The sequence below is a fragment of the Mytilus californianus genome, unplaced genomic scaffold (genome assembly GCF_021869535.1).
Source record: "Mytilus californianus isolate M0D057914Y unplaced genomic scaffold, xbMytCali1.0.p SCAF_7, whole genome shotgun sequence".
NCBI lineage: Eukaryota > Metazoa > Mollusca > Bivalvia > Mytilida > Mytilidae > Mytilus > Mytilus californianus.
The window spans coordinates 27,244,416-27,258,942 of record NW_026262723.1 but is presented as its reverse complement, the minus strand read 5'-3'; positions in this window follow the sequence as shown (position 1 = coordinate 27,258,942).

Sequence of the window (14,527 nt, the reverse complement as noted above, 5' to 3'; positions counted from 1 at the left end):
TCAAACAGAAAAAATTGAGTCCAGAAAAAAATTCTGAAAAAAATGGACTATTTTATTTACCTCCATGTTTTGACATGCACCGGAAACTGGAGTTGTAATACAAGACTGGTACCTATAACTATAATGACATGTCTTAAAAAAATAAATCATTTACTTAGTTTCATTAAGTAGCCATATTTGAACATAAAAAATGCCATTAAAAGAATTGTTTTGTTGTATTAATAAATATAATCCCACTATTAAAGGAGTACCCCTTTCTGAAAAAAGGCAAAATTTGGAAATAAGTCATGCCTATCAAATGATCTGTAAATCTCATTCTACTCTATCTTTATGAATGTTTTCTTATTATTTGGATACTGTAAAGCTAGAAGAGAATTCTTATCTATTATTTTAATTTTTTTCCTTCTATTTGATTGAACCACATTCAATAGTTTACCCCTCCCCCTTTTTTCCATGAAATCTACCCAAGTGGGCCTCTTGTTTAAGTCAAATTGAAAAACTACCCAAAACTTTTTCATATTGAAGAATTTGTTGCAATTCAACTATCTAAAGACAAGAACGATCATACCTTTCTCTTTTTTGACTATACATGTCTTTATACATGCCTACTATATGATGGTTTTTAGACTGTACTTGACACCCCACTGCATATAAACTTTGCAATAAAATTCAAGAAAAAACAAAATGAATACTCAAGTTAGTGTTTTTGGTAAGAATATTGATTACTTGTCACACCTAATCACAAAAATCCTTGTCATGATGGATAGTTTTAGAAAAATTCTACTTTTTAAACAAAATTTTAACCCAAATATTGAATTTTCAATTAACCATACAGTGCCGCAGACAGGAAAAGAAGTCATAGACTCTTGTAAAGTGAACATTTTGTGAAAATCTTTTCACCAAAAGTTCATTTTATACATATTCTACCTATATGTCAACTATTGAGCCATAAAAATAATAACCCTAAAGAAAAAAGTTACTTTTGTATGTAACTGTCCCTTCAACTTTACACTGATTTTCAATGAAACTGCGCAACTAGAATTTCCATCACAAGAAGAAGATTTTATAGAGGAAAAAATCTTTCTATGTTCTTTTTAATTAAAAATCATGTATGTAATACTACCAGAATCTCAATTTACCTCAAACTGATGTGCTTTATATCTATTTATACTTTTGAATGGTGTCTTGTATAAAAAATCATAATTATTACATAATTTAAGTTTTTTCATTGTAACTTGATACCCCAGGATTTTTTTTTCTTAAAAAGTCCTTAAATCATGATGTTTTGTCATTCTGGGCACACAAAAGTCCACATGAGCTACTTCCTTGCAGTGAACATATGAAAAAATTACCCTATGCAGGTTGCAGTCATGTAATTGACTGCTCCATAGGCTTACATGCAAAACAGCTCATCTTTGAAAATAAAAAAATAAAAAATGCTACATAGAAAAAAAATTTCATGTTCATATCATGTATGTATTAATGTGAAATTGTGATTTAATCGAAAAAAAAAGTGGGTCATGCCACGAAGAATAAAAAGTTATGTAACCCTGTTGTCAAAACAATTTTTTTCTACTTTCTGTTTGCTGTTTTTACTAGGCCGCACCACTTCCAGTAAACATGATATCCTTCCACTTTCTTGGATTGATATCCCCAAAAAGATGCAAGATTTTTTTTAAATCTATATATATGTTTGAATTCAGCATAAACTTTTAATCAAACAGAAAAAATTGAGTCCAGAAAAAAATTCTGAAAAAAATGGACTATTTTATTTACCTCCATGTTTTGACATGCACCGGAAACTGGAGTTGTAATACAAGACTGGTACCTATAACTATAATGACATGTCTTAAAAAAATAAATCATTTACTTAGTTTCATTAAGTAGCCATATTTGAACATAAAAAATGCCATTAAAAGAATTGTTTTGTTGTATTAATAAATATAATCCCACTATTAAAGGAGTACCCCTTTCTGAAAAAAGGCAAAATTTGGAAATAAGTCATGCCTATCAAATGATCTGTAAATCTCATTCTACTCTATCTTTATGAATGTTTTCTTATTATTTGGATACTGTAAAGCTAGAAGAGAATTCTTATCTATTATTTTTATTTTTTTCCTTCTATTTGATTGAACCACATTCAATAGTTTACCCCTCCCCCTTTTTTCCATGAAATCTACCCAAGTGGGCCTCTTGTTTAAGTCAAATTGAAAAACTACCCAAAACTTTTTCATATTGAAGAATTTGTTGCAATTCAACTATCTAAAGACAAGAACGACCATACCTTTATCTTTTTTGACTATACATGTCTTTATACATGCCTACTATATGATGGTTTTTAGACTGTACTTGACACCCCAATGCATATAAACTTTGCAATAAAATTCAAGAAAAAACAAAATGAATACTCAAGTTAGTGTTTTTGGTAAGAATATTGATTACTTGTCACACCTAATCACAAAAATCCTTGTCATGATGGATAGTTTTAGAAAAATTCTACTTTTTAAACAAATTTTTAACCCAAATATTGAATTTTCAATTAACCATACAGTGCCGCAGACAGGAAAAGAAGTCATAGACTCTTGTAAAGTGAACATTTTGTGAAAATCTTTTCACCAAAGTTCATTTTATACATATTCTACCTATATGTCAACTATTGAGCCATAAAAATAATAACCCTAAAGAAAAAAGTTACTTTTGTATGTAACTGTCCCTTCAACTTTACACTGATTTTCAATGAAACTGCGCAACTAGAATTTCCATCACAAGAAGAAGATTTTATAGAGGAAAAAATCTTTCTATGTTCTTTTTAATTAAAAATCATGTATGTAATACTACCAGAATCTCAATTTACCTCAAACTGATGTGCTTTATATCTATTTATACTTTTGAATGGTGTCTTGTATAAAAAATCATAATTATTACATAATTTAAGTTTTTTCATTGTAACTTGATACCCCATGATTTTTTTTTCTTAAAAAGTCCTTAAATCATGATGTTTTGTCATTCTGGGCACACAAAAGTCCACTATAATGACATGTCTTAAAAAAATAAATCATTTACTTAGTTTCATTAAGTAGCCATATTTGAACATAAAAAATGCCATTAAAAGAATTGTTTTGTTGTATTAATAAATATAATCCCACTATTAAAGGAGTACCCCTTTCTGAAAAAAGGCAAAATTTGGAAATAAGTCATGCCTATCAAATGATCTGTAAATCTCATTCTACTCTATCTTTATGAATGTTTTCTTATTATTTGGATACTGTAAAGCTAGAAGAGAATTCTTATCTATTATTTTTATTTTTTTCCTTCTATTTGATTGAACCACATTCAATAGTTTACCCCTCCCCCTTTTTTCCATGAAATCTACCCAAGTGGGCCTCTTGTTTAAGTCAAATTGAAAAACTACCCAAAACTTTTTCATATTGAAGAATTTGTTGCAATTCAACTATCTAAAGACAAGAACGACCATACCTTTTTCTTTTTTGACTATACATGTCTTTATACATGCCTACTATATGATGGTTTTTAGACTGTACTTGACACCCCAATGCATATAAACTTTGCAATAAAATTCAAGAAAAAACAAAATGAATACTCAAGTTAGTGTTTTTAGTAAGAATATTGATTACTAGTTAGTGTTTTTGGTAAGAATATTGATTACTTGTCACACCTAATCACAAAAATCCTTGTCATGATGGATAGTTTTAGAAAAATTCTACTTTTTAAACAAATTTTTAACCCAAATATTGAATTTTCAATTAACCATACAGTGCCGCAGACAGGAAAAGAAGTCATAGACTCTTGTAAAGTGAACATTTTGTGAAAATCTTTTCACCAAAAGTTCATTTTATACATATTCTACCTATATGTCAACTATTGAGCCATAAAAATAATAACCCTAAAGAAAAAAGTTACTTTTGTATGTAACTGTCCCTTCAACTTTACACTGATTTTCAAAGAAACTGCGCAACTAGAATTTCCATCACAAGAAGAAGATTTTATAGAGGAAAAAATCTTTCTATGTTCTTTTTAATTAAAAATCATGTATGTAATACTACCAGAATCTCAATTTACCTCAAACTGATGTGCTTTATATCTATTTATACTTTTGAATGGTGTCTTGTATAAAAAATAATAATTATTACATAATTTAAGTTTTTTCATTGTAACTTGATACCCCATGATTTTTTTTTCTTAAAAAGTCCTTAAATCATGATGTTTTGTCATTCTGGGCACACAAAAGTCCACATGAGCTACTTCCTTGCAGTGAACATATGAAAAAATTACCCTATAACTATAATGACATGTCTTAAAAAAATAAATCATTTACTTAGTTTCATTAAGTAGCCATATTTGAACATAAAAAATGCCATTAAAAGAATTGTTTTGTTGTATTAATAAATATAATCCCACTATTAAAGGAGTACCCCTTTCTGAAAAAAGGCAAAATTTGGAAATAAGTCATGCCTATCAAATGATCTGTAAATCTCATTCTACTCTATCTTTATGAATGTTTTCTTATTATTTGGATACTTTAAAGCTAGAAGAGAATTCTTATCTATTATTTTTATTTTTTTCCTTCTATTTGATTGAACCACATTCAATAGTTTACCCCTCCCCCTTTTTTCCATGAAATCTACCCAAGTGGGCCTCTTGTTTAAGTCAAATTGAAAAACTACCCAAAACTTTTTCATATTGAAGAATTTGTTGCAATTCAACTATCTAAAGACAAGAACGACCATACCTTTCTCTTTTTTGACTATACATGTCTTTATACATGCCTACTATATGATGGTTTTTAGACTGTACTTGACACCCCAATGCATATAAACTTTGCAATAAAATTCAAGAAAAAACAAAATGAATACTCAAGTTAGTGTTTTTGGTAAGAATATTGATTACTTGTCACACCTAATCACAAAAATCCTTGTCATGATGGATAGTTTTAGAAAAATTCTACTTTTTAAACAAATTTTTAACCCAAATATTGAATTTTCAATTAACCATACAGTGCCGCAGACAGGAAAAGAAGTCATAGACTCTTGTAAAGTGAACATTTTGTGAAAATCTTTTCACCAAAAGTTCATTTTATACATATTCTACCTATATGTCAACTATTGAGCCATAAAAATAATAACCCTAAAGAAAAAAGTTACTTTTGTATGTAACTGTCCCTTCAACTTTACACTGATTTTCAAAGAAACTGCGCAACTAGAATTTCCATCACAAGAAGAAGATTTTATAGAGGAAAAAATCTTTCTATGTTCTTTTTAATTAAAAATCATGTATGTAATACTACCAGAATCTCAATTTACCTCAAACTGATGTGCTTTATATCTATTTATACTTTTGAATGGTGTCTTGTATAAAAAATAATAATTATTACATAATTTAAGTTTTTTCATTGTAACTTGATACCCCATGATTTTTTTTTCTTAAAAAGTCCTTAAATCATGATGTTTTGTCATTCTGGGCACACAAAAGTCCACATGAGCTACTTCCTTGCAGTGAACATATGAAAAAATTACCCTATAACTATAATGACATGTCTTAAAAAAATAAATCATTTACTTAGTTTCATTAAGTAGCCATATTTGAACATAAAAAATGCCATTAAAAGAATTGTTTTGTTGTATTAATAAATATAATCCCACTATTAAAGGAGTACCCCTTTCTGAAAAAAGGCAAAATTTGGAAATAAGTCATGCCTATCAAATGATCTGTAAATCTCATTCTACTCTATCTTTATGAATGTTTTCTTATTATTTGGATACTTTAAAGCTAGAAGAGAATTCTTATCTATTATTTTTATTTTTTTCCTTCTATTTGATTGAACCACATTCAATAGTTTACCACTCCCCCTTTTTTCCATGAAATCTACCCAAGTGGGCCTCTTGTTTAAGTCAAATTGAAAAACTACCCAAAACTTTTTCATATTGAAGAATTTGTTGCAATTCAACTATCTAAAGACAAGAACGACCATACCTTTCTCTTTTTTGACTATACATGTCTTTATACATGCCTACTATATGATGGTTTTTAGACTGTACTTGACACCCCAATGCATATAAACTTTGCAATAAAATTCAAGAAAAAACAAAATGAATACTCAAGTTAGTGTTTTTGGTAAGAATATTGATTACTTGTCACACCTAATCACAAAAATCCTTGTCATGATGGATAGTTTTAGAAAAATTCTACTTTTTAAACAAATTTTAAACCCAAATATTGAATTTTCAATTAACCATACAGTGCCGCAGACAGGAAAAGAAGTCATAGACTCTTGTAAAGTGAACATTTTGTGAAAATCTTTTCACCAAAAGTTCATTTTATACATATTCTACCTATATGTCAACTATTGAGCCATAAAAATAATAACCCTAAAGAAAAAAGTTACTTTTGTATGTAACTGTCCCTTCAACTTTACACTGATTTTCAAAGAAACTGCGCAACTAGAATTTCCATCACAAGAAGAAGATTTTATAGAGGAAAAAATCTTTCTATGTTCTTTTTAATTAAAAATCATGTATGTAATACTACCAGAATCTCAATTTACCTCAAACTGATGTGCTTTATATCTATTTATACTTTTGAATGGTGTCTTGTATAAAAAATAATAATTATTACATAATTTAAGTTTTTTCATTGTAACTTGATACCCCATGATTTTTTTTTCTTAAAAAGTCCTTAAATCATGATGTTTTGTCATTCTGGGCACACAAAAGTCCACATGAGCTACTTCCTTGCAGTGAACATATGAAAAAATTACCCTATGCAGGTTGCAGTCTTGTAATTGACTGCTCCATAGGCTTACATGCAAAACAGCTCATCTTTGAAAATAAAAAAATAAAAAATGCTACATAGAAAAAAAATTTCATGTTCATATCATGTATGTATTAATGTGAAATTGTGATTTAATCGAAAAAAAAGTGGGTCATGCCACGAAGAATAAAAAGTTATGTAACCCTGTTGTCAAAACAATTTTTTTCTACTTTCTGTTTGCTGTTTTTACTAGGCCGCACCACTTCCAGTAAACATGATATCCTTCCACTTTCTTGGATTGATATCCCCAAAAAGATGCAAGATTTTTTTTAAATCTATATATATGTTTGAATTCAGCATAAACTTTTAATCAAACAGAAAAAATTGAGTCCAGAAAAAAATTCTGAAAAAAATGGACTATTTTATTTACCTCCATGTTTTGACATGCACCGGAAACTGGAGTTGTAATACAAGACTGGTACCTATAACTATAATGACATGTCTTAAAAAAATAAATCATTTACTTAGTTTCATTAAGTAGCCATATTTGAACATAAAAAATGCCATTAAAAGAATTGTTTTGTTGTATTAATAAATATAATCCCACTATTAAAGGAGTACCCCTTTCTGAAAAAAGGCAAAATTTGGAAATAAGTCATGCCTATCAAATGATCTGTAAATCTCATTCTACTCTATCTTTATGAATGTTTTCTTATTATTTGGATACTGTAAAGCTAGAAGAGAATTCTTATCTATTATTTTTATTTTTTTCCTTCTATTAGATTGAACCACATTCAATAGTTTACCCCTCCCCCTTTTTTCCATGAAATCTACCCAAGTGGGCCTCTTGTTTAAGTCAAATTGAAAAACTACCCAAAACTTTTTCATATTGAAGAATTTGTTGCAATTCAACTATCTAAAGACAAGAACGACCATACCTTTCTCTTTTTTGACTATACATGTCTTTATACATGCCTACTATATGATGGTTTTTAGACTGTACTTGACACCCCAATGCATATAAACTTTGCAATAAAATTCAAGAAAAAACAAAATGAATACTCAAGTTAGTGTTTTTGGTAAGAATATTGATTACTTGTCACACCTAATCACAAAAATCCTTGTCATGATGGATAGTTTTAGAAAAATTCTACTTTTTAAACAAATTTTTAACCCAAATATTGAATTTTCAATTAACCATACAGTGCCGCAGACAGGAAAAGAAGTCATAGACTCTTGTAAAGTGAACATTTTGTGAAAATCTTTTCACCAAAAGTTCATTTTATACATATTCTACCTATATGTCAACTATTGAGCCATAAAAATAATAACCCTAAAGAAAAAAGTTACTTTTGTATGTAACTGTCCCTTCAACTTTACACTGATTTTCAAAGAAACTGCGCAACTAGAATTTCCATCACAAGAAGAAGATTTTATAGAGGAAAAAATCTTTCTATGTTCTTTTTAATTAAAAATCATGTATGTAATACTACCAGAATCTCAATTTACCTCAAACTGATGTGCTTTATATCTATTTATACTTTTGAATGGTGTCTTGTATAAACAAGAGTGCACACGCTGAAATGTCTCGCCTTCTTTACTAATCATTGATATTATGTTGATAGTCCTAAATATAAAGCTTTATTACAACTGTCACATAAACTTAACATTAACCAAGTAAACTAAACATTGACCAATGAACCATGAAAATGAGGTCAAGGTCAGATGAACCATGCTAGGCAGGCATGTACAGCTACCAATTCTTCCATACAACAAATATAATTGACCTATTGCTTATAGTTTAAGAAAAACAGACCAAAACACAAAAACTTAACACTGAGCAATGAACCTTGAAAAAGAGGTCAAGGTCAAATAAAACCTGTGTGACTGCCAAATAGATCATAAAATATTTCCATACACCAAATATAGTTGAACTATTGCATATAGTATTAGAAAAAAGGACCAAAACTCAAAAAACTTAACTTTGACCACTGAACCATGAAAATGAGGTCAAGGTCAGATGACACCTGCCCGCTAGACATGTACACCTTACAATCATTCCATACACCAAATATAGTAGACCTATGGCATACAGTATAAGAAAAACAAACCAAAACACAAAAACTTAACTATAACCACTGAACCATGAAAATGAGGTCAAGGTCAGATGACAGCTGCCAGTTGGACATGTACACCTTACAGTCCTTCCATACACCGAATATACTAGACCTATTGCTTATAGTATCTGAGATATGGACTTGACCACCAAAACTTAACCTTGTTCACTGATCCATGAAATGAGGTCGAGGTCAAGTGAAAACTGTCTGACGGGCATGAGGACCTTGCAAGGTACGCACATACCAAATATAGTTGAACTATTGCATATAGTACTAGAAAAAAAGACCAAAACTCAAAAACTTAACTTTGACCACTGAACCATGAAAATGAGGTCAAGGTCAGATGACACCTGCCCGCTAGACATGTACACCTTACAATCATTCCATACACCAAATATAGTAGACCTATGGCCTACAGTATAAGAAAAACAGACCAAAACACAAAAACTTAACTATAACCACTGAACCATGAAAATGAGGTCAAGGTCGGATGACACCTGCCAGTTGGACATGTACACCTTACAGTCCTTCCATACACCGAATATACTAGACCTATTGCTTATAGTATCTGAGATATGGACTTGACCACCAAAACTTAACCTTGTTCACTGATCCAGGAAATGAGGTCGAGGTCAAGTGAAAACTGTCTGACGGGCATGAGGACCTTGCAAGGTACGCACATACCAAATATAGTTATCCTATTACTTATAATAAGAGAGAATCTAACATTACAAAAAATCTTAACTTTTTTTCAAGTAGTCACTGAACCATGAAAATGAGGTCAAGGACATTGGACATGTGACTGACGGAAACTTCGTAACATGAGGCATCCATATACAAAGTATGAAGCATCCAGACCTTCCACCTTCTAAAATATAAAGCTTTTAAGAAGTTAGCTAACGCCGCCGCCGCCGTAGCCGCCGCCGCCGCCGCCGCCGGATCACTATCCCTATGTCGAGCTTTCTGCGACAAAAGTCGCAGGCTCGACAAAAATAATAATTATTACATAATTTAAGTTTTTTCATTGTAACTTGATACCCCATGATTTTTTTTTCTTAAAAAGTCCTTAAATCATGATGTTTTGTCATTCTGGGCACACAAAAGTCCACATGAGCTACTTCCTTGCAGTGAACATATGAAAAAAATACCCTATGCAGGTTGCAGTCTTGTAATTGACTGCTCCATAGGCTTACATGCAAAACAGCTCATCTTTGAAAATAAAAAAATAAAAAATGCTACATAGAAAAAAAATTTCATGTTCATATCATGTATGTATTAATGTGAAATTGTGATTTAATCGAAAAAAAAGTGGGTCATGCCACGAAGAATAAAAAGTTATGTAACCCTGTTGTCAAAACAATTGTTTTCTACTTTCTGTTTGCTGTTTTTACTAGGCCGCACCACTTCCAGTAAACATGATATCCTTCCACTTTCTTGGATTGATATCCCCAAAAAGATGCAAGATTTTTTTTAAATCTATATATATGTTTGAATTCAGCATAAACTTTTAATCAAACAGAAAAAATTGAGTCCAGAAAAAAATTCTGAAAAAAATGGACTATTTTATTTACCTCCATGTTTTGACATGCACCGGAAACTGGAGTTGTAATACAAGACTGGTACCTATAACTATAATGACATGTCTTAAAAAAATTATTATTTGGATACTGTAAAGCTAGAAGAGAATTCTTATCTATTATTTTTATTTTTTTCCTTCTATTTGATTGAACCACATTCAATAGTTTACCCCTCCCCCTTTTTTCCATGAAATCTACCCAAGTGGGCCTCTTGTTTAAGTCAAATTGAAAAACTACCCAAAACTTTTTCATATTGAAGAATTTGTTGCAATTCAACTATCTAAAGACAAGAACGACCATACCTTTCTCTTTTTTGACTATACATGTCTTTATACATGCCTACTATATGATGGTTTTTAGACTGTACTTGACACCCCAATGCATATAAACTTTGCAATAAAATTCAAGAAAAAACAAAATGAATACTCAAGTTAGTGTTTTTGGTAAGAATATTGATTACTTGTCACACCTAATCACAAAAATCCTTGTCATGATGGATAGTTTTAGAAAAATTCTACTTTTTAAACAAATTTTTAACCCAAATATTGAATTTTCAATTAACCATACAGTGCCGCAGACAGGAAAAGAAGTCATAGACTCTTGTAAAGTGAACATTTTGTGAAAATCTTTTCACCAAAAGTTCATTTTATACATATTCTACCTATATGTCAACTATTGAGCCATAAAAATAATAACCCTAAAGAAAAAAGTTACTTTTGTATGTAACTGTCCCTTCAACTTTACACTGATTTTCAAAGAAACTGCGCAACTAGAATTTCCATCACAAGAAGAAGATTTTATAGAGGAAAAAATCTTTCTATGTTCTTTTTAATTAAAAATCATGTATGTAATACTACCAGAATCTCAATTTACCTCAAACTGATGTGCTTTATATCTATTTATACTTTTGAATGGTGTCTTGTATAAAAAATAATAATTATTACATAATTTAAGTTTTTTCATTGTAACTTGATACCCCATGATTTTTTTTTCTTAAAAAGTCCTTAAATCATGATGTTTTGTCATTCTGGGCACACAAAAGTCTACATGAGCTACTTCCTTGCAGTGAACATATGAAAAAATTACCCTATAACTATAATGACATGTCTTAAAAAAATAAATCATTTACTTAGTTTCATTAAGTAGCAATATTTGAACATAAAAAATGCCATTAAAAGAATTGTTTTGTTGTATTAATAAATATAATCCCACTATTAAAGGAGTACCCCTTTCTGAAAAAAGGCAAAATTTGGAAATAAGTCATGCCTATCAAATGATCTGTAAATCTCATTCTACTCTATCTTTATGAATGTTTTCTTATTATTTGGATACTGTAAAGCTAGAAGAGAATTCTTATCTATTATTTTTATTTTTTTCCTTCTATTTGATTGAACCACATTCAATAGTTTACCCCTCCCCCTTTTTTCCATGAAATCTACCCAAGTGGGCCTCTTGTTTAAGTCAAATTGAAAAACTACCCAAAACTTTTTCATATTGAAGAATTTGTTGCAATTCAACTATCTAAAGACAAGAATGACCATACCTTTCTCTTTTTTGACTATACATGTCTTTATACATGCCTACTATATGATGGTTTTTAGACTGTACTTGACACCCCAATGCATATAAACTTTGCAATAAAATTCAAGAAAAAACAAAATGAATACTCAAGTTAGTGTTTTTGGTAAGAATATTGATTACTTGTCACACCTAATCACAAAAATCCTTGTCATGATGGATAGTTATAGAAAAATTCTACTTTTTAAACAAATTTTTAACCCAAATATTGAATTTTCAATTAACCATACAGTGCCGCAGACAGGAAAAGAAGTCATAGACTCTTGTAAAGTGAACATTTTGTGAAAATCTTTTCACCAAAAGTTCATTTTATACATATTCTACCTATATGTCAACTATTGAGCCATAAAAATAATAACCCTAAAGAAAAAAGTTACTTTTGTATGTAACTGTCCCTTCAACTTTACACTGATTTTCAATGAAACTGCGCAACTAGAATTTCTATCACAAGAAGAAGATTTTATAGAGGAAAAAATCTTTCTATGTTCTTTTTAATTAAAAATCATGTATGTAATACTACCAGAATCTCAATTTACCTCAAACTGATGTGCTTTATATCTATTTATACTTTTGAATGGTGTCTTGTATAAAAAATCATAATTATTACATAATTTAAGTTTTTTCATTGTAACTTGATACCCCATGATTTTTTTTTTCTTAAAAAGTCCTTAAATCATGATGTTTTGTCATTCTGGGCACACAAAAGTCCACATGAGCTACTTCCTTGCAGTGAACATATGAAAAAATTACCCTATAACTATAATGACATGTCTTAAAAAAATAAATCATTTACTTAGTTTCATTAAGTAGCCATATTTGAACATAAAAAATGCCATTAAAAGAATTGTTTTGTTGTATTAATAAATATAATCCCACTATTAAAGGAGTACCCCTTTCTGAAAAAAGGCAAAATATGGAAATAAGTCATGCCTATCAAATTATCTGTAAATCTCATTCTACTCTATCTTTATGAATGTTTTCTTATTATTTGGATACTGTAAAGCTAGAAGAGAATTCTTATCTATTATTTTTATTTTTTTCCTTCTATTTGATTGAACCACATTCAATAGTTTACCCCTCCCCCTTTTTTCCATGAAATCTACCCAAGTGGGCCTCTTGTTTAAGTCAAATTGAAAAACTACCCAAAACTTTTTCATATTGAAGAATTTGTTGCAATTCAACTATCTAAAGACAAGAACGACCATACCTTTCTCTTTTTTGACTATACATGTCTTTATACATGCCTACTATATGATGGTTTTTAGACTGTACTTGACACCCCAATGCATATAAACTTTGCAATAAAATTCAAGAAAAAACAAAATGAATACTCAAGTTAGTGTTTTTGGTAAGAATATTGATTACTTGTCACACCTAATCACAAAAATCCTTGTCATGATGGATAGTTTTAGAAAAATTCTACTTTTTAAACAAATTTTTAACCCAAATATTGAATTTTCAATTAACCATACAGTGCCGCAGACAGGAAAAGAAGTCATAGACTCTTGTAAAGTGAACATTTTGTGAAAATCTTTTCACCAAAAGTTCATTTTATACATATTCTACCTATATGTCAACTATTGAGCCATAAAAATAATAACCCTAAAGAAAAAAGTTACTTTTGTATGTAACTGTCCCTTCAACTTTACACTGATTTTCAATGAAACTGCGCAACTAGAATTTCCATCACAAGAAGAAGATTTTATAGAGGAAAAAATCTTTCTATGTTCTTTTTAATTAAAAATCATGTATGTAATACTACCAGAATCTCAATTTACCTCAAACTGATGTGCTTTATATCTATTTATACTTTTGAATGGTGTCTTGTATAAAAAATCATAATTATTACATAATTTAAGTTTTTTCATTGTAACTTGATACCCCATGATTTTTTTTTCTTAAAAAGTCCTTAAATCATGATGTTTTGTCATTCTGGGCACACAAAAGTCCACATGAGCTACTTCCTTGCAGTGAACATATGAAAAAATTACCCTATAACTATAATGACATGTCTTAAAAAAATAAATCATTTACTTAGTTTCATTAAGTAGCCATATTTGAACATAAAAAATGCCATTAAAAGAATTGTTTTGTTGTATTAATAAATATAATCCCACTATTAAAGGAGTACCCCTTTCTGAAAAAAGGCAAAATTTGGAAATAAGTCATGCCTATCAAATGATCTGTAAATCTCATTCTACTCTATCTTTATGAATGTTTTCTTATTATTTGGATACTGTAAAGCTAGAAGAGAATTCTTATCTATTATTTTTATTTTTTTCCTTCTATTTGATTGAACCACATTCAATAGTTTACCCCTCCCCCTTTTTTCCATGAAATCTACCCAAGTGGGCCTCTTGTTTAAGTCAAATTGAAAAACTACCCAAAACTTTTTCATATTGAAGAATTTGTTGCAATTCAACTATCTAAAGACAAGAACGACCATACCTTTCTCTTTTTTGACTATACATGTCTTCATACATGCCT